The sequence below is a fragment of the Tyto alba genome, unplaced genomic scaffold, assembly GCF_018691265.1.
Source record: "Tyto alba isolate M040663 unplaced genomic scaffold, T.alba_DEE_v4.0 Super-Scaffold_18, whole genome shotgun sequence".
In the NCBI taxonomy this organism is placed as follows: Eukaryota; Metazoa; Chordata; class Aves; order Strigiformes; family Tytonidae; genus Tyto; species Tyto alba.
In genome coordinates, this window is record NW_024881280.1 from 13853384 (window position 1) to 13873157 (window position 19774).

At 36.0% G+C, this 19774-nt stretch overlaps 1 long non-coding RNA gene across 1 annotated transcript in view; it reads right to left on the reverse strand.

The window, feature by feature from the left end:
* Window positions 1-6225: 6225 nt before the first annotated feature.
* LOC116959585 overlaps window positions 6226-19774 on the reverse strand; it is a 124470-nt gene continuing 110921 nt past the window's right edge. The window contains exon 3 of the long non-coding RNA XR_004405961.2: window positions 6226-6310. This is a non-coding gene — a long non-coding RNA (uncharacterized LOC116959585). The remainder of the gene's footprint in view (window positions 6311-19774) is intronic.

The following is a 19774-nucleotide window of genomic DNA, read 5'->3' on the forward strand; positions in this document are numbered from 1 at the left end:
AATGTTTTAAATAAGTTTTAAAGGGAAAAAAAAAAAAAAAAGATAATAAAACAATTTACTTGAAGTTTTGATTGCGGCACTTTTACTTTTGGAAGGTACATTTTCATTCTCTTCAAACTACCATTGTATAAAGGCTTAGTAAAACATAACTGAATTTCTTTCTATGGAAGATGATTAGGTGGCAAGGCAACTGTGTTAGACACCCACAAAATGCGAAGAATACAGAACACAATCTGTCAAATGATTACCATGCTCCAACACAATTCTAGTGGGGACTCTGCTGGAGAGTAGATATCTGAAATGTCTAGCCAAAAAGGATGCATGTTATTCTGCTTTAGAGGGAAGGGGAAACTTAGAATCCTAGTTTCTGTTCACAGCAAGAACTGTACAGAAACTCCTGACACACATCTGAGTTTCTCTTCATAGTATGGATCTCTGATGCACTCAGCTGCTCAGGGAGAAGGATCTCTTCCTATTGCAGACAACCATTACTAAGGCCCTCAAGTACTTTGAGCTCTGAAGTCCACTTTTCTGGGCTAAGTACCAAGGTTTGCCCTTTCACATTCAAGAAGTTATTTGAAATGCTTTTTAAATAATAGAGAGGATAAGGATATTTTTACAGATCGCTCAGTATTTCTTTAATAATTAACTTGTTATCCATCACTGCTGTCATAATGTCATAACTAGATTTATACTTAAAAGGCTTGTTCAAATTTTTTTTTCAGTTCAGCATGCTTTTATATTCTATTAATTTCTCCAAACTGTTCTACTAGGTAGCATGTATTCTGCAGTCATGTTTCTTAAAATAAATGTATCTATCCACCTGAAATTGAGCAATGGACCAATTCAGGTCAGGACTGCTGGAGGTTTTTGGTTCAATATGTAAGTCATGCCCACAGAAATTATAAATCCAACACACTATTAGGATGAGAAATAAGTGGAACACTTTTTATTCTTTTATATTTTTGTTGTGTTGACTGACTGCTTGACAGGGCTCACAGCTGCTACACTAGAAGAGTAAATCATGTATTTTTCACAGATTATTCAGAGAGCAGACATATTTTTATTTATTTATGTTTATTACTTTAAGGAGGAGGCCATCTTCTTTTTAATGTTTCTTATACCTGGTTTGAAATTTCCAGAAAAAAACACTTAAAAGATGTGTCCAATGAAACAGAGGTGTTTTGCTGTGGATTTTAAAGATAGGGAGAGTTTAATGAAAAGCCTGAAATAGTGTTTTTGTACATCATACCATTATGATGTCTTTCAACAATATTACCAAAGAGGCTAATGCTATGTTATTTCCAATGTATTCAAAGGCCCAGTTAAATATATGTGGTCTGATGTAAGTGTAATGTGTGCAAGGAATATGATCTGGAATATGGCCTGCTAACAATCACCAAAGGAAAGTTTAGCCATATCCAGTCTGCCTCAGGGATGATGATACTGAGAAAACATTGTATGCAAACTATTGAAACATGGATTCAGATCATACAATGTCATTTTTATGAAGATGATTTTTAAGGTTAAAGCAAGACTTTAAAACCAAAGATTTCCCCTTTGTGTTGAATTTCCTAAAAGGAGTAGAAACCCTGAATAATCGTATACATGGGTGGGACACCTATGCTTAAAGCTATGTGAAATTAATGATACCCCTGTGGATAATCTTCCTTAAAAGCAAGGAGCACTGTAAAATAATGCAGCAGACCGGTAGAGAGGCAGGGTGCCACTTTGTTAGACATATAGATTATATTTCTTGGCATTAGAGTTACCAGAATCATTATTTCATTCCTTTGTATTTTATCCTGTTGGGAGATAAACAGAAAACTTCAGCATGCAAGAATAATAAATCCATTGGTGAAAATAAAGCTGATATTTTACAGCAGTTATACTTCTGTTATTGGTTTGAACAAAAGCTGTCTGGAGGTCTTACGTCCAGTGGAGATCTGCCAAATAGTTTGAATTGTGAAACTTAACCCATATGGCTTCCAGGCTGTTTTCATCTATGTTTATACAATTTTCTGCAATCATCTAGAGTAAAAGACTCTGGTGCACATCTCCAGGATATGACAAAAATAAATCACTAGGAGATAATCATAGCTGAGCATTAGTCCTTCCTCTATCCAGTTTGTTCGTCTCTTCTTATATGCCTACCAAAAGTGACTGAACTTTAGAAAGAGGCAACGCTTCACAATGTAAGCTAGTAAAATTGTCAGACTTCTTCCAAAGTTATTCCAGCCATAAAGCTTTCCTGGAGTGACATGTATTTTTAAAATCCTTTAATGAGATCTTAAAAATGTCTGATGGAACAGTTCAGTACAAGACATGATTCCTAACCAACGTGCAGTGCTGGGAGTTTGTACGCACTTGGTAGAGCTTTAGCTCCCCACCTTGTTCTGGCTCGGCAGAGGTGGGTGGGCTCTTCAGAACACATATCACGGTAATAACAGGAGCATCTAGTGTCTCTGGCCTCACTTTATGTATTTAATTGTGTCACTGGCATCACTTTATGTATTTAATTGTATCACTGTCTCAACAGGAGCAAATTTAGCACAGTATCTTACTGCGTACAGAGGATCTGTGTAGTAGAGGGGGGTTGTGTCAGGGAAGGAAATTTGTACATAAAAAGAAGGAAAGATTCAAGACTATAATACTGAATTCTGTGGGGATCAAATCCCTTAGACCCAGAGTGGAATCTGGTAGCTATACTTAATTTTTTCATTCTGTGAAAGCTCAATACATTTTGCCCAAAAGATGTTTTGTGTCATTTATGTATGATGCTGTAACTACTTGTCATGTAATTATATGCTTTGTTCTTTTTTATATTTTTATTTGATGTTTAGGTTCAATTCAGAGAAAAATTGTGAATGAAAACAATTTCTTGTAATCGGTATAACTTGTACTGAGAATTTGGTTCAGCACATCTGTTAAGCTTGTACTGATGGGAAATAAATCTTTGAATCATCTGAAACCACTGGGAAATCATGGGAGATAAGAAGAAAGACAGAGGAACTGTTGAACTGGTTGAGACTGAATGAAGCTTTACTCATCCCTTGGACTAAACATTCTTTCCTGTTTTTTCATCTGTACCTACCTCTGAAGAGGTTGATTTCCTGGTATTTCTGGGACACCAAAAGATGAAAACATCAGAAACCTGTTCTCATTACAACATGAGCTGTTTTTCGTTTCCTTATGAGACCATAACCTGGAAAGAGTAGCTCATTGCCTAAAGCAATATTTTGAGTCAAAGAAATTAATGCAGAAAGAAGAGCTGTTTCTCATGATAAAAGCAACCACTAAGAACACAAATCTTTGCAGTCAGCACATGAAAATCATGGCTAAATTTGATGCGACAGAGTCACTTCCCTGATGCTGAAGTAGGGGTGGACACACTCTGCAGATACTGAATATTTCTTTACCAGACCAACTTGACTGATGAGGAGAGTTATTATCACAGTGCATATGACTTCTGGAAGTATCTCCTGGGGTTAGAGGGTGTGTGACTTTTCCACTACTGTTCTCCAACATTTGCCTTCTTATTTTGTGTTGTTTGGATATACCCATTTCTATTTTTGCAAAGTGGAAGTTAAATTGAATAGCCAAAGATAAAAAGTGTCTTCATCTTTGTATTTTTGTTAGTAATCTGCTAAATGTAAACGGTAGATTTTTGGGATGATGATCTTTATTCCAATCAAATCTTAATCACGGTTCCTGTTTTGTTTTGTTTCTTCTAATCTGTGTATCCAAGTACAGTGGAAATCACACACAAAGAACATTCTCATTGGTTACCACAAAATTACCACAAATATATATCCCATTCTAATTGCAGGGAAAACAGTTGTGATCTCAGATGTTTCATGTGGTAGCTGTTAGCAAATGGGAACATGGTAACCATAGTATATTTATTTAAAGTCACTTCCCTAAATATAATGTGCTCTGTACAGATAAGTTTTGAAGCGAAATCCCAGTTACAAGTTCTTTTAGTATATAATTTAAATGTATTTTCAGTAAAGAGTATTTTTGCCTTGTAAGCAGAGACAACATTGCTTTCCCATGTTTCAATCTTACTTTTTGTTTGTATTATGTAAATTACTAGGGAGTTTTTGACTAATGTTGCAACACCTAACAGACAAGCAAAAGATATTTTCCATGTTTCAACAGCATTTAGGAGTCAAATTCCTCAGAGAAATCCAGATCCTCCCTGAATTAATGCTCTTAGTTTTTAAGATATCTGGTACAAAATTTAGCTCATATAATTAGTTGTTTAGGTTTCTGAGGGTTCTATGATGAATTATTATTTTGAATATGCCCAGTTATTTACTTGTAAAATGGAAAGTTATTCTCATCCTAATGAGTTCAATTGATCTGTCCCGTGTTTTCTGGTCTTTGAAAAATTTGGACAATTGCTCTTCATTTTTGCCTCCCTTGGAACACAACAGTAATACAAAGTTTATGAACCAAATGAAAGTCTACTACCAAACATTTTGATGTTTTGCCCTACTATATACTGAAACAAAGACCTTTAAAAGCAAGGAATGAACTACAGCCATACAGAAAAAAAAAAAAAAAAAAGTATTATTGTCTCCCATCATTAAGTTGCAAATTACCTCCCTAGAGCTTTGTGTATCTTAGCCCAGAGTGATGGTGCCCTCTTGGTATTCCCATCCTGCTGTCTAAAACAACTGCATTTGTTAAATATAGTGGTAAACCTATTTGAGTCTTCCATCAGAGAGTAGAGAACATCAACCTACACTGCCAGTTTGGTACTCTGGAGGGACAAAGGAAGGCAGAAACCCTTGCATATTTCAACACTTAATGAAAATCATCTTGTTGTCAAGCCAACATTATTGAAATATTCCAAGTTTAAATGAATTGCATAGATGGCATTATCAGGAATGTCAGAAACACCATTAGGATCTTGGCAGTGAAGAGTTGGATAAATTCAAATCCATCATATGTACACAACTCTATAATCTGCATATTTAATTGGAAGGGAAAAATAATGCTTGTAATTCCTCTCATGTATGACAATTTTTTTACTATTTTGATAAAAGCATAATGCTAAACACCACCAAAAAAAAATGTTATAGATACACATTGAAATAATCTGACAGGAAGAATAGAGTGTCAATTATCTGAGTGCAGAGTAACTATAAAATACATTATGTTGAATATTCATCCAAGTCATTTTTTTCCAGTGCTGGAAATAGACAAAATGCACCACAAAGACTTGATGTTTTTCATTCATTCTGAGCCAATGTTAAGATGTTCAAAAGACTTAGAATAAAATCTGTACTGACTACATTTTTATGGCAGAACTTCCCCTAACTTCAGTGGGATGAAAATTTATCCCAATGTCCAAATATAATCTACAGAGAGCATCCTGACACCTGCAGCAAAATAAAACTAAGAAGCTAAATACTGCAGCCCCAACCACAGGCAGAATGAGGCAGGAGGAATATTGTGTCTATTCCAAACAAACCTGGAGGGGCAGTTGATGAACCCAGAATTACTTTTCCTAGATTAGCTTTCAGGCAGTGTATTAATGTGAAGACTCATTTATTTTCAAAAACTAACCACCAGATATTTATTTGTTCCCACTGATAAGGATATTCACTGATACCTCTATGTAAAATTCAGGCCTGCTTGTAGATCCTTGTCCTGATATGCTCTGCTGGGATATTGGCTTGTATTTATTTAGAAGGAAGAGTACTTGATGTTGAATCACCCAAACCATTTCCTTTAGCACCTTAGTGTTCAATGGAGGTATTTCATCTATATTTTAGTGCATCTGCAGTGATTATTAGACTGTATCTCTTAATTTCTTTTCACCATTTCATGAAGACCACAAGGAGTGGAGTGCAAAGCACCTGCTGTGAAAAGCTGAACCTTACTTTCCATTAACTTCTCCAGAGGAAGGGGGGAGACATTAGGCATTCAGCACATCCTGGGACCAAGCCCTAACTTCCCTTTAACCTTTCACTTCTCTCCTAACAGCCTTTCAGGACATGATGAAAAAAAGCTGAGAGACAGAGTCTAACAATCACATAAAGTTACATGGAATTTCCCCTTGGACAACCACAAGATTATACTATCCAGTGACCTAGCTGTATTTATGGAACACAGGAAACCTTTACCTCCTTTCCTTTAGGCTTTAAAAACAAACAGTCTTACATAAAAATACACAACTGCCACAGTGTGTCTCCACCATTTTAAAGCATCTTACCTAGCAGCGTCTGCAGCCAAACACATTAGAGATGAGGAAGGGAGCCTTCTGTTTCCCTTACTGTACCTCCTCAGGCACTGTCACCTATAGACCACAGAAGGGCTCTGTATGAATAAAGTGTTGTTTGAGTGCTGAATTGCAAGACTTCTGGCAATATATAGTGGTTGACTGATCATTTCACAGATTTGTTTAAAAGAAGAAATTTACAAACCACCCAAAACTTTTCAATAATAAGTTCATGCATTTCTTTAAACAGAAATTAAAGGTGTCTGAGTTAATTCTAATACAGGTTAGAAATTATCTGGCAAGACAGGTAATGAAGTATCTAATTTTTGTGGAGGGAAAAAAAAAAAAAAAAAAAAGATTAAAGGATTTGATAAATCTTATTTTGCTGGGGGTGAGCTGTACCATAGTAACTGCTTGGTCCTTTTGTTTAAATACTATTCAGAATATCCAGTAGACGGGAGTTTAAGAGGGTATATCAGGACTATTTTGCTAACATCTGTGGATGGGAACTAAGATATGCCTAACGTCATGCATATGCAATCACAGCAGTCTGAATTTTAAATATCAAACACAATTAATAGACAACTAGAAAGCAAGCTAAAGTCAGGTATAATCCCCAAATCATATTTGACTATTTCATGAATGAAAATTGCGAACTGGACACAGACAATATAAAAATAGCAAGTATTAAGCACATCTACAAGCTATTTAAATAATTACATTAAATAGTATGAAAAAAACACTATAATTCCGGATTTTGAATAGGTATGTATGATCTAAGGATGGAATTACAGTTACATTTATACCATCATTTCTTCCTTGGCATCTTCTGAGCCTTACAGTTACTATGAAATTTAACAGATGCTTCCGAAACCAGTCATAATAATAAGGATGTCTGTGTGCATTAGGAAATAGGTGACAATTGTCTTGCAATTTAATGGGTTGTGAAACAATTTAAATAACAATAATGCTAAATATTTTGCCCCCCCAAAATAGATTTCTGCCTACAATGTTTATGAAGAAATCTATTTACAGTCTGTAGAAAAATTCCAATGCATGTTATGGTGCAGGGCCTCACAATGCCTGGGATGCAGCATCTCCTCAAGCTAACAGTAAAACTGCAGCAATCAACTTATTTTTTTTCTTTCTTGATGCTTAAAGAAAACGATGTCCTCATGGTTCAGAGACACAAATGAAAACTACAGCCTAAATTCAGGCTGCACTTTTAGCACTACCCTGACCAGTATGTGGTTCTTTCAAAACCTTTAACTCACAGAAGGCCACATGATTCTGGGTAGGATTTAGCTTCCAAGAGGTAGTACTTGGTTTAAATATTGGGAATGATTTTAGAAAGCAAGAATTTCTGACATTCATTGAAAACTATGCTGACTTTTCCAAAACCAAACATCATCCCTTGGTATTCTTAAGCAGAAATAGTAAACCTGAAATATCATGACAGACCTGAGGATGATGGATAGTGTGCTTTCAACCGCTATGGCAACAAGGAAGCCAGATCTACATTACCTACTCCTTCCCATAACAAGGCGGGAAGGTGGCAGCAGCAGGATTGCTTTACTGGTTTTCCTAGGAGGATTCTCTTTTTACCATTACTCTTTTAGACTTCTGGCTGCCACCAGCTGAACCACAGATCAAGCTGTACATCATGGAGTTTAGATCAAGATCTGAAAGAGAACCTGCCCAGAATCTGAATAGGGATAGTTTCACTGTTTCATTCTGGCTCTTATATATCTATATGCTTTTTTCTGTATGCATAATTTATTTCCTTTTAATTAAGTATTTTAATTGAGGGACCACACAGGAAGATACATTCCAAAAGTTTACAGCAAACTTTTACATAAGATGCAGCAAACCCACATAACAAGAATCATAAAGGAAAGGAGTGAGATAAAGTGCAAGGATACAGAGTATAAAACATCACTTCACTGCTCAATATAGTGGCTGGCTTCCCTTGAGTTTCTAGGTAACCACATTTCAGTAACATTCTGCCCATTTGTGCTGCTGTGTCTGTTCCCCATCCCCATTTGTTAGGACTTTGTGCAAAACAAATTTCATAATTTTATTCATACTTTGACCATAAATTAACCAAACATCATAATTTGATAGAATCAGTAAAAAAGAAGAATTAGCATTTTATGCTTCGGCACTCTGAAGACATTCCAAAATACTGTTTAGGGTCAGTATGTTAAAGACAACAACAGATTATGTTGAAAGAGTCACAATCCCACTGTAACACTGCTATATGTATCCATACAGTGTCAAATGTAACAGGGAGAGATTCTGATGTTTTGGAAAATGGCTATTATGATAAGGAAGACCAGAGTAGGGAAATTAATACTGAGTCTAAATGCCAGGTGCACTACAGTGAACAAGCATGTTCTGACTACTCTACCCAGTTCACATACTCTGTATTTTGTCATGTCTTGATATTTCTACACTTGCAGTCTCTAAATCCCGGAGCTGAATGTTGGCCTGTAAAAGAAGCTTTTTGTTTTCTGTCTGTAAAAACAAATGAAATACACTGAAACCATATGGCTAATCTATACGGTATGTTTTTGAAATGTGTTCTGGTTTTTCTTCCCCCAGTCATGGTTAGAGAGGTGTCCTTTCAGCCTAATCTCTCTCCTCCAACCAGATGTGCAAACGTGCCTCTTAGAAAGCAAACCAACTGGAATGGAATGGGAGAAGGTTAAAAATACACATCAGTTTTCAGTATCTCATCATTTTACCTTCAGTGACATACATTTGTGGATATATTTGTGTATATATCCAGTGTATTTATTAAACTACCATCCTCCCACTTTACTGTAATTCCCTTTTAACCAAAGTCCCCAGAATAAATCACTTCCTCAGTTGTTTATCATTTGTCCAAACTTCTTTGGAGTTCCTGTAGCACTTCAAGAACTTATGGTCATTCCTGAGCACATGCACCATACATTCATATTAATATACAAGTAGTCAATACAAGTAGTCAGACCTGTTTCTCCCCCCATTTTTTTAAAGGAAACAGAAAACTCAGTATCTTACTTTTGAGCTGCACAAACAATGTTCAGTAACACTTTTTTTTTCTATTATTTTTAAAATTTAAAAATCTCGCAATTATTTAATATTTATCTTGTTCAGAAAAATCAAAGTTAAATGGAAGACTAAAATTGTCACTGCTCACAGTTAATATATAAAATGTTAGTCCTGTAAACCTAGCATGCAGAGCACCATACTGCTGACACATAGGTGCATCTGCATTAAAGTCAGAAGAGTTACATCCATTGATGCCTACAGTCTGTACTGTTTGCAATGTTTTTATCTATCGTAACTATTTTACCAGTGGAAGCTATTGAGAACCTGAGACTCTCTGCAGTGTTAGTATTAGCTTGCTGGTCATCTGGGCATTTAAAAATTTAACTTAGATATCTTACTCTTTAGGTGGTCAAAAATTTCTCCTCTTTTTCATCTGTGTAGCCCCACTAGAGCCATTTCCACTGGGCCAAATTGTTTGCAAGAATGAAACAGAGGTAGAAAGAGGTCCCTGGTTCATGGCACAGTAACATAAACTTGGCAAGGCTTTAAAATGGAGAACAGAGATTGGCCCAACAAAGCACTAACAACTTGAAGTCAACTTAGTCATTTATTACACTTTCAAAATGCCTCTTTAGTCAGAAGCTTCTACTGCCTCCTCACAACTACCTGAGATATTGGGTTAGGCTTAGCCTCAGAAAAATGTGAGCAATATGTAATTGGGTTAATACACCTTTTGCTATTTTATATCCTCTCAATCATTTTTCTGATTTATGATAAATGTAAGCTTAATAATTTTGATTCATCTGAGCATTAAGAAGTGTATTCTACCATGCAGAATATTCCATTACCTGTAACTTGAATATATAGAATGTGGGTAATAAGAAAACATGCTTCTCCATTTCGTAATAAACCCAAGCCTGTTTGTAGTCTATCTAGAAACTGAATCTGGACTCACATAAGGTGCTCCACTCATCTTTTTTTTTTTCCAGCATTGCCTTGAAGGTGTTTAAATTAATACAGAAACTAAATAAACATTGCATAAAGGAGGATTTCGGTATCCAAGCAAAATAAACTTTGAGCAAACATGATAAGGATTAGAAGTCTTATTCCAAACCTCTAAAATCAATGGGAATGTGGCCACTGGAATGAATGGAGCTCCTACCCTCTAAAAAGGAACAATTTCAGTGATGGCAAAATAAGGTTGGTTTATACATTTAAGTAACAAATATTGAAAGCAAATATATTTTACATATCATCTAAATGTCTTCCGTATATTATAAAAGTCCCTTTAATCCATGTTCACTGCAGCTAAACCAGTGTGATCCAATCAGAGGCAAATGTTGAAGCAGATTTAGCGAGGGTATTGCGCAGAAACTTAAACGCTGTTCACTGAAGACTCTAATCCTTTTCCCTTCCTCCTATCTGAGCAACATCGACAATGGGCAAGTTCATAATAAAAGATCATTTCTGCCTGCAGATCCCACGTCCCCAAATACAGAAGTCAAATGCTACCTATGGACTGTACGAGATCTTCAGATTTGGCTGTCTTTGACCACTAGTCTTTGACCTCTCCTGAGACAAGAAACAAGGATGCCAATTAAATCCAGCAGTGATTGTCCTTGCTGCATTATAGTCATCTGAAGTGACATAAGAACTTGACTGAGCTCATGTATCACTAAAAGTTTTATCATTTCCATGCTGTGCTAACTTTGGACTGTGGTGGGGGGGGTAGAGGCTCCACATTGCTCTGAGAAACAACAACTATTGATCCTTTGCAACCTAAAAACCTCAGAATTCACAGTGCTGTCTTCACTCAAGGAAAAGTTCAAGTCCTTCTGAGGACCAGTCAGCATCTTTTTCACTGACTAAAACTGTCACTGGAATGGATTCAAAATGAAATTTTACTTGTAAAAGATAAATTCTTTGATGAAGGCATGGAATTATTCAATGGAATCAGCTAGCAAATAGGCATATGCTTTATAAATCTCTTACAAATTAATGGAGTCTGTCAAGAATATTACATTTATTGAACTTCAATGCAGGTCAGATGTGGATACCAAACTAGCAAAAATTGTTGCAACAGTGTTACAAGAAGGATGAAGTGTGCTGCAACACTTGGTTTTCAGATAACCTGAAGTTTGATGCCAGCCAAATCTACTTGTACACTTCTGTGAAATAAACAGAACACAGGAGTTGCCTTCCTTTGCCAGCTCTAACAATCCTCACTTCAAAAATTATTACTGCAGATCACAGAACATGAGGAAAAAATCTTGGAGTTTAGATCTGGGTTTGATTTTCTGTCATCCAGAAGGACCAGAAAGATGTCTTTCTAATAATAAGGAGGACCTGACCTAAAAATAACTTTTTGAGTCTTAAACACAGATATGAAAATATAATATCATTTACAGTTTAAAAACATATTTTATTGGGGAGTGAAGATAGAAAATTTGGCTCAAAGTAACTGGACATAATCATCTTTTTAAAAGAAAGAAAAATATGAAGCAAAGACTGAACTTAAGGTACTTGATCTTGGTCTTCCATGAGCTGTGCTGTGAATTCTGGCAATTTGCTTTTAGTTAATGCTTTTTAATGTGATGCAGAGTGCCATCTTTTATTATATTACAATTTGAAACAGCAATGAATAATATTGCTCGCAGGATTCTTTTATTTCCATGAATGGGTAAAGTTGCCTGGCCATAGCCAGTATGTATTGTCTTAAATAGTATCATACCTTGTTTAAATACTTCAGCTGCTCAGAATATAAGTATAGATAGTATAAGCAACAATGCTGGATCCTCCTCACAGCATGCCAACAGGAAGTCTCAGTCCTAGACTGAAATAAAGTATTTTTAGCAATGAGAAATAAATTCAGTCTCTAGAACTCGTAACAGTAAGCCATCTCAAAAGGTATAAGCTTTCATTCTGGTTTCTCAAATGAAGAGTTCCTTTCAATTATAAAAGGAACAAGTGAAAAATTAAATAGTATATATTTAAATGCTCACTTGTATATCTCCTAGATTCTCATTATGATAGTGTTTTTAAGTATAGAAAAGAGGTCAAACCCAAGGGCTTCAGCTTGCAGGCTTTTCCTGTGGAACTGGCTAGGCACTATGAACTTGCACCTTGAAAAAATAAGAAGTCTGCCTACAGAACTCACAACACCAGGATGTGTAGATCCTGTGGAATCAAATGGGTTCAAGTTTATTGTAATGCTCATAAAGGACTATTCACAGGAGTCATCATCTCTGTGCTCTGCACTCCCCCTGATTTCAGTGAGACTATCTCATGAGAGAAAACAGATTTCACAGGATCCTCTTATTAGTGATTTATGCAATTCATACAATTTATAACTTGTATATAATTTCTATAGTTTCTAACACTTTTAATGTTACAAATGCATTAGTTTTATTAGCTGTAGCAGAAGTTTCACTGAAGCAGTAGAAACATGTATTCATTGAATTTTATAAAACAAGGTTTATATAAAAGAAAACAGCAGTTACCTCAGCAGTTCAAACTGAGTCTGTGAAGTCCAGCAACCTCACTTGTCTGATAAAAAAGTCCAAAACATAAATGAGGAATCACAAAATGTGTTACCACTAACACGTGATATATAAAAAAATCCAAAAGTGAGCAGAGATGTACCAGTGATGCAAGTGATAAGATCACTTATTGCCTGGGAACAGGTAAATCTTTTCAGTAAGACTGCATTTGCAAGTGTGTAAATTAGATTCCAGTCTAGGACTAAAATCCACATCCATTCTCTGCTATAGAGAAATAAGAGAGAGATCATCCTCCTTGATTCATTCTTTATACTCTGGTGGGGAGCTTGAGGACAGCGTACAAGTAAAATCCCTCATTATTTGAAAGAAAGTAATTTAACAGAATCCAAATTTTTCATTTATATATTAAATCAGTTTGCATCTTTCATCTGTGTTTTTTATATTTTCTGTATTTACCTTATTAGGATTTATATGATAAGATTATACTATTTTTTTTTTTCTTTCTTTCAGATGTCATGTCTGGAAAAGCATACAAAGTAAACCTTTTTGCTATATTAGATAGTCTAACAAAAGCTATGACTTCAACCTGCAGATCTGGATTCATTTGTATCAGTAGACCTTCATGGTTACAGTAACAGTTTGATTACTGGTTTTAAAATAAGAGCACAGGATTTATTTAAAGTTAACATCTAATTAAAGAAATTAATGTATTTCTCTAGCTCATCATGGAACACACTTTACAATGTTTGTCTGGTGATTAGGCCATCCTTTTTGAAAATGATCAACATTTTTGCATGCAGAAGAATTTTTCTGGGAAGAAATGAGTATAAATTGCTAAGAGGATTCTACAATAAAATCATAATTCCTGCTCTGCTGACCTAAACATTAATATTAATGGAAATCAGCTGTTCATGAATGAGCAGACCAGAAAAACACTGACAAATTCAGGGGAAACTTCCTTGTCTCAGACTGTATGACATTAAAGATGCAGAACTGAGAGATGCCGGCCTAAGATATCTCAGGCATTAATTTTTAACCATTGGAATGAAAAACTTTTTCCAAAATGTAACCACAAGACTTGATGCTCATAAAATGGCATAAGGAAAACACTAACTTCAGCATTTTCTGTTGGATATAAGTGCAATGTTAGACCTTATATATGCTATATAGACCACTCAAGATACTCAGCAAGTCAGGGATAAGCAGCATCAGCTGGTTCAGAGTGACACGATTTGCCTGTGACCACTGACAGTCACCTCACAGCCCCAGCCAAAGGCAGCAGGCAATCCACCTGCTCAGAGACATCAACATGCTGAACAGGAGGAAGCCACAGTTCAAGAACTAATGAAACCAAGTAAAATATTTGTACAAAACATTCTTACACATAAAACAGGCAGATCTGGGTCACTGTTGAAATCAGTGACTCATCTGGATTTCTAATTTGCTGTGAAATATTCTTGGATAATATCTAATACTCAGAAAAAAAGATGATAGATGGGAGCATGTGCACTTTTTTGTAAATATGAATCAGGAAACCAGGACATAGTTGAAGAATTTGTTGGCTAGTAACTCCAAATTGAAAGAGAAGGGAAGACAGAGGTCGGTCACGCTTTTTTCCTTGGTTAAAAAAAAAAAAAAAAAAAAAGTTCTGTGATTATTGTCATACAGCAGTTGCATTATCATCACACATTCCCAAGAATATCAGACTCCATTTCTGCATCTTTCACAGAGAGCAATAGAGGACTTCATGAAGTCTCAGCCTTCTTTCTTGGATTTATCAACTTTCATTGTGTGGATTTACGCTGCCTGAGAGAGTCTGAACAGCATAGCACTGCAAAAAGTTTCCACTCTTTGTTTATTAAAGTCACAATATATGAAATAAAGGACTCAGTTCAGTCACCAGCAGTTGTCCCACTGCTTGGCAGAACTCCTACACCCAAGCTGCACGCCTGCATGGTGCCGTGGGTGAAATGGGTGCCCACGGGTGGCACGTGGGAAGGCAGAGTCCTAGAAAGGGCTCGCCGCGAGACAACCTGTCGCACTCTGCAAAGGGACTGAAGCCCCTGACTTGCCCAACTAGCATGTATGCCCATGCTGTCAAGACTTTGGGGGTGCTGCAGCAGATGTAGATGCTGGAAAAGCTTCACTGGTGAATATGTAAGTGTCAGGGGGAATTTATGCTCCTACAGTTTTAAGCAGCAGCTACATGATAGTTTTGTGACTAAAAAAGGTACCTTACTGCTAAATTTACATTCATACATGTCCTTGTGGGTCCAGCTCCTGCTGGTTAAATTTTGGGCCTCTTGACCTTGAAATAATTTATTAATATCAGTGTTGCTAACACAATCCTTCTGGAATCACTGAGTGATACATTTTAAATAAATTCAATTAAACTAAAGCTCCTTTATTCCTAACAAGAAATAGCTGAGTTCTTGAATAACTGACCGAAGTAGACACTGAAAATAATAATACTCCCAGTCAGTGGGATCATGTGTATATTCTATTTCACACAATCTACTTTGGTTTCCAAGAAAGGACAAACTTTACATGGTAAGAAATCCCTTAATTAGGTTAGTGATAGAGAAAGCAACCCCAGTGCATTGCTGTAAGCAGCAATGTGTGAATTTTCTATTAACACAGCAACAGTGCTCTATTTATTCGGCTTATGTGCATAATTAGCAGTAAAATTACACAGTTTTTTTTCTTTAACATACAGTAGTTATTCTTTATGGGTCTGGATTCTGAACAAAAATATTTCCTTTAGACTTTATTTGAGTAATGCTTTCTTCAGGTGAGCTCTGGCAAATGCCATAAAAAATTATAAATCTGGAAACCTAGGAAGTATAGAAAGGGGAAGGAAATTACCTCAGTTTGGCATGAGGTACAATGTTACTTTCTTTAAATAAAATGTATCCTCTGTCCTTAGGATCCCTTACAGGCTAATTTAACATTTCATTGTATTCTGTCACTTAGCCTTGGCTTGCCAGACACACGCAAGGTGGCTGATATTACTGTATCTGGAGTTACAAAGAGCTTATGTTTACATACACCATTTTTCATTTCTTTCCAAATACATGGTTGACTAGTACCTTTCTGATTTATTCATAAATGCTTTTTTTACTTACTAAAGCAAAATAGCACATAACAGAATGTGCATTACTAACAAGATTGTAGGTAAATACAGAGGACATCATACACTTGTCACTAAAATTGCAATTTAACTAGCTGTATTACCATGTTAGCTACTTCTTTTCCCTCAGTAATTCTTTTCTAAGCAAGTAGAAATCCCAATTTTAGGAAAAAGTTGCTTGTGAACTAACATCCTGGAAGAGAAAGTATGCTTAATACAGGTGATACTCTTAAAAGTGCATTTTAATATGTAATATGAGCTATATAGGTAAAAAGTGTAAAATATAATAGCACTGTTAATGCCAGTTACTATAACTGTACATGAGACAGAATCTACAACTGCACAGTGTTAGAGACCCCTAGTTTGATATAATATTTAAATCTCCTAAGAGGAATTCAGAATCAACAAAGCACATGTAAAATCAGTTAAAAACTAGTTAACTGATAGTCCTCAGATTGTACTCATCCTCCAGTGTAGGTATTTCTAAGAAGGTTTTGAATGGGGATAGATTGTTGTCAAATACTGTTGAATATCTTTCACAAATTATCTGAACAAAAGATAAAACTATATCTAGTGAAGTTCAAGAAAGAAAGATATAAAGACTAAAAAACTTAAATGTGCAGACAGGCTGCTTACACTGAGTAATCTGCACGCTCTTCTCAACCTCCTTTATAGGAACCATGCTTTTAATAACTCAGCCAAATGGAAACATGCAGCAATAGTAAAGAAGTAATGTAGTCTCACAGGACAGGGACTGTGACCTGGAGCATATGCTGAAGTGGTCATGGTAGATAGTTAAATGATCATGGGCTTCCACTTGTGCTTTTCACATTTTAAAATGCATGACAGAAGAAGAAAAGCATTGTCAAAAGACTAAGTACCATATGAGAACTCAATATATCTTTAGTAAAAGACTTAGAAGCTACATCTTTAAATTATGAAAGGGAAGATTAAAACAAATTCTGGCATTTAAATGCCAACAGGAAGCAGGGAATTAAAGTGTCATTTAAATAAACAGAGGCAGAAACTATCCAATAACAGAAAGATAAAAAACACATTCAAATGAGCAACAAAGCAACAATTTCAATTTATATGTGCTTAGTTTTGATAGACTTTTACATTTGTATCCTCTCAAGAGGCCAATAACCACCCTACATTGTTTGGAGTAAAGATGGGGTGATGTCCCAGATCATCTCAGACAAAACTAGAGAGACTGCTTCTCTATCTATTTTTCATTAAACCATTGCAGATTACAATGTACAAACAGCACTGGGAATGCAGTCCAGTACTTAGATATGTGTTCTCAAAAGTGTGAGATGGGGTCCTTCTCCAGCCATTCAGAGATTGAATTAATTTCTGTAGTGTACTTTTATGTAAGGACAGTAGCTTCACCTGCTTAATGGACTAGAGAGGGTTTGAAATGTTGAATGTAAATGCTTTATTTACTAGGCTTTTATTAAAAAGTCTCTTTCTTAAATCTCTGATTTCTTACTTGTGAAATCTCAGAGTCCATCATGCATTTCCAAAGAACTGTAGAGTTTATGAATCAAGAAGAAAGATTTGGGCTATAAACGTTAGGTTCAAGAGGAGCCTAATACAGGAACAAATCTATAGAATTTTATTCCTTGTTTCCCATTGACTGAGTTAAATATCCATCAAACGCACACAGATATGACTGATGTGCCCAATCGTGTCCTCTCTGATTTGGGATTCAGGCACTCCCACAGCTTGACAGTGTCTCTGTATAGCCCTCAATGGCTTTTCATTTCATTACTTTGACCAAGATTTGCCCAATCTGCCCAACTGTAGGATCTGTGCAGAATTCCTGCATCAGGCATTCTGAATTAAACTTCCCCAAAACCCCTGACTGAGCCAGCTTTCTCCTGAATCGGACTCTGAAAGAAAAGATGGACAAGTAAGGGAGGCATGAATTCCATGTTGCCCAGCAGTCTGTCTTTAGAGACATTGTAGGAGAGCACTTTTAATGCCATTGCTCTGCCTAGATTGAAAATGGCCATGAATTCAGCATGTTTAGACATTCAGACAGGGCCCTCATCTACAGAATATTCTAGGGATACAGCTGTTAGCAGCTCCCAAGTCAAAGCTGTCATATTTCTGCATAAATATTTAAAAGTATAGTAATAGAAGAATTACTCTAAATCTTGTTAGCTAGGTCTCTCTCCCTGGCTTTTCCAAGCAGAAAATTGAGCTGGGTTGCCACGCTTAGTCACCTCAGAGATCATGCACTGTTAAAGGCCCTGGACAACTAATCTGAGGCCAAGTAATTTTAAAAGCATCTTTTTTTATGGATCTCTCATTTAATGGTAATATGTCAACACATCAATTTGATATTAAGTATATTGGATCTATTCCTCTAAAAAAAGATCCAGAAAATACCTTTAAATTAGGAGTAAAACAAATTAACAATTCCCATTCTTCTACTTATGGTCACACTCGCTGGTAATACTTCTCATGCTTGACTTTCATAACAAGAAAAAGTCACCTTTCTCTGAACTCCTCACTTGTCTATGCAGGTAATTAACCAGTCAAAAACACTCAAGTATAAAGTTGATCGGACAAAGTCCGTTGAGAACACGTGTGCTGTAATTTCACTGAATCCCTAGTGCAGGATAGAGTGCTGGCTAAGCCTGAAGGTTTATCAAAACACGGTGATAAATCCCAGATGTGATCTCAGCTTTTCATGCTTTCTATTTTGTTAATGTCTCCAAAATCACTCATGGGATTTTTTGAGGTGTTTTCTTTCTTCCCCCCTTCCACAAATTCAAAGTAAATTGGTCTAGCTTCTGGTACCTGGCACAGTGGCATGCTTCCTCTCAACAACTGTAAGCCTGTCTGAAAAACAGAACAACATCTTTGAGATGGGGTGTTTATATGGGCAACATTCAGCCACTGCAGTGAATGTGGCTCCACCTTCAAAGAGACTCCAGAGCACTGCTCACCTGATGAAAGCATTAACTGTTTTTGGTTGACTTGATTTACATGGAAGCAGCCAGCTCATTAGCTGATCTGAACCCAAAGAAGTCAATGTAATGTGCATGCAGATGTTTTCCTAGCTACTTGATGTCAATGTTGCCGCAGCTTTCCTCAGAGTAAGAGTACAAAGACAGCAGTGATAAGGTTTTGCAGAATCCCCCAGCAGCTAAAGGAGAGCAAGCTGTTGAAAAGATTTACATCAGGGCTACTTAGGTCAAAGAAGTTAAATTAATGTAACTAAATCTTAGTGGCTAATGCATAAGATTGCAGTATGCACTGCATACAAAACTGCACTATACACATATTTCACAGAAATAATAATTTAATATGACCAAGGGGTAAATGGAGGACTTGGCATTCACATACTGCTCCCTAAGAAATCTACACTTTTTAAAAAGTTCTTCTGATTTCTAAGCTACAAGTAAAGTTATACCTGATTATTTATATAACTAAGGCATCTCTTCTAGGAGTAGACTTTCAAACGTTAAATTCAGATAAACTAGATTTCTCTGGTCACTAGAAAAAGAGTTATTCCTGCTTGGTTACTTTTCAGAGACTGTTCTTTCCTTGAGTAAGAAGTTTTAAAATAATAGTCTAGTGAATATTCAAAAAGGTAGTCACAGTATGCAAAAAAAAAAAAAAAAAAAATATTTCAGCCACAAAATGAAAATGGATAAACTTTAATAAATGTAATACTGTTCCTCACTAATATGGAACATGTTTCATACTCATCAATTCTTAAGTGTGAAAGCTACTTTCTGCTGTCTTTCACTCACAATCCTAATTAAAATTACACCTCAACATTGTTTCTCAGCTAGAAAGCTTAATAGGAGCTCCCTATTATGGTTGCTTTTCTTGGCTTTTTATCAAATCCTCACCACA